We start from the raw sequence: 2,721 nt of genomic DNA on the forward strand, positions 1-2,721 counted from the left end.
TAAATTAAAAAAATTATACAGAAAATGAGAAATTTTAAATAGTTAATTTAATATTAATATCGATATTTTTTTTTTCAAATTTATATTTCATTCAAAATGAAAATATTATCTTTTTCTAAAACCACGTAAAACCGTATTATATCGAAAGAAAAATGAATAAAATAAAATATTAAATTGAGATATATCTCGCTGCAATGTGCGAATACCATCCTAGTATATATATAATATATATACATACTTACTTATTTATATTATATTATATTATATATGTATATATATATATATATATATATGTAATAATTAGGCTAATTTACCTAATATTTGTAGTTTCTTGACTATTTTAGTAGGTAATATGTATTTGAGCATCAAATGTATTTATACTTTTTACTTGTTCGAACTACGACCACGTTATCGTTGATTTTATGATAAAGTTTTAATCTGGATTGTAGGTATAAAATGCGTTAGGTACAAACCATGTAAACAACACAACATTTGTGGGTTTTTGCGATTTAAGATAATATGCGGTTTGTTTTGCGTTTTGGAAAAATGCTCATTCACATATGGGGTAATCACACCAAACCATATCGCGAACACCCCTAGTTTGGTTTGAAAGATTTTTTGAAATATGAAATTCCACAAACACAAGATTTTGAAATCCCACGGGTTGGTTGGTATTAACAGAATTTCATAGGTTTTATATAACGATGTTTTAAAATACGTTAGAAACTTTTCTTTTATAATAATCAATTAATAAAAAGATAATTTAATAATTTGTTTTTATAAATTATTATAAATAATCAAATTCAATTACATTACAAATTCTATAAACCAAACACACAAAAATGCTTTTAGATAATTATATGGTATTTTTTTTGTTTCTGTGTACATACCGAATAATTTTTGTAGCTAGTAATGATGTTAAGTACTCAAGGCATCATAAATATGTTTACATTCGGGTTGGATTCCGGTGAGAAGTGAAGTTATAGTGAGAAGCGTAAGAAGATATCTTCATCTTTGGATTAATCTTAATTGAATGTCAACACTAATAAGGTGCACCGAGATGTACTAGATCAATTCTTTTCTAAAGCGTAATTCATGGGTGGGCATTAGATTAAAAATGATCAAGGGTTCAGATTTCTTCTTACGCTTCTCACTATAAGTTCTATTCTCACACAATCCTTCACCTTTATATCTGAAGTATTGTATGGGTGACTATCGTAGGTGGACATGGCCTAAATCGGGCCTGGCCAGTCCCAATCATAATTATAGTTGGGCCGATTAAAAAATAGATCTCGGTAACAGGTCTTTTCGGTCCCGGTCCTATAAAGATATGCTATTTGGTATGAATGATTGAACCTATCTTAATATCCACCTCGGTTTAAAAAATTGAATTTTTTGATATTTTTTATCTATAATTTTTCTTCATAAAATTCTACTAAATTTTATTTTCGTGAGCCACCCATAGAAACTTCAAAATTGATTCCTTCTTTGTCTTATTTCTATAATTTCAAACTCTTTTTACAACTGCTTTAAGAAATTAAAGCATGGGTGGTTTTTTGTTGCAATATAAATGAGAAGATTTAAAGAATTCTATTTTCGTTTTTCCTCAGTCAATCTTCGTTTTGCTTTGTTTTCATTTTGAAGCTTCATCTTCTTCGTGTTTTCTTCTATTATTCAATCTTCAAATTTATTATCAATATCATCATCAATTTCATCTTCAAAGTCGTTGAGGAAGTTGTCAATTAGGTTGTTGGGGACGTTTTTAGGTTCTAAACGGTTTCGATTTGTTTGATATCCTCTTCCTTGTAGTCCATATCCGACTCCCATTTTGTTTGGTGTCGGGTTCTTGTAATGTCATCGAAGTAATCATTCGAGTACAACACATATAAGTATTTAAATCACCTAAAACGGTACCGAATCTAGATTGTTTTTATTAATTTCATTTTCAATACCTTTGAAGATGCCATTTTTGGAACACAAATACAAGATACATAGTAAATATTGAGATTCGAAACAAAAACATGAGCTAAAATCATGAATTATTGAGAGTATTCAAAGCTTTTATTACGTTTAAAAGTTTGGTAATTTTTTCAAAGCACATAACTTATATATAGTCTTTAATTGTAAAATAGGCCAAAAGGGCCGAAACAAAAAAAAAGCATCTCAATTGGCTATAAAGCCTTTGCCCAACAATTCTTTGGGAAGTTCCCAATCGGGCTTCCGCTCCCTCCAAGCTATTATGACTGGGCCTTGTAAATGGTTCCATGAAAAAAAAATCTTTAACCGAGCCTAACCAATTTGTTTTAGCTGATCTATACTGGTCTCAATCTGAATTGCTCTGATCCCTACCGGTTACAACACCGTTCCATTTTCGGTCCTCCACCTAGGCCGAACCCATTTTGGTCATATCTAAAAGAAGGTTGTGTGTGGATTATAATTGTATTTTTTTCTAATTGATTTCATAAAATACATATAAACAAACATAGATACATACATACATACATATTATACATACATCAACATATATATATATATATATATGGCCATATATACGTATATACGTGCATACATAACTATGTATACGTACATATGTACCCATATGTACATACATACATATACGTGGGTTCATACGTACATACACACATATATACACTCAAACATACATATATACATATGTACATACAATCATGCAGTTATACAACCGTACACATATATACATAT

Source organism: Cynara cardunculus, unplaced genomic scaffold, assembly GCF_001531365.2.
Source record: "Cynara cardunculus var. scolymus isolate 2C unplaced genomic scaffold, CcrdV1 Un_Scaffold_3610, whole genome shotgun sequence".
Taxonomy (NCBI): Eukaryota; Viridiplantae; Streptophyta; class Magnoliopsida; order Asterales; family Asteraceae; genus Cynara; species Cynara cardunculus.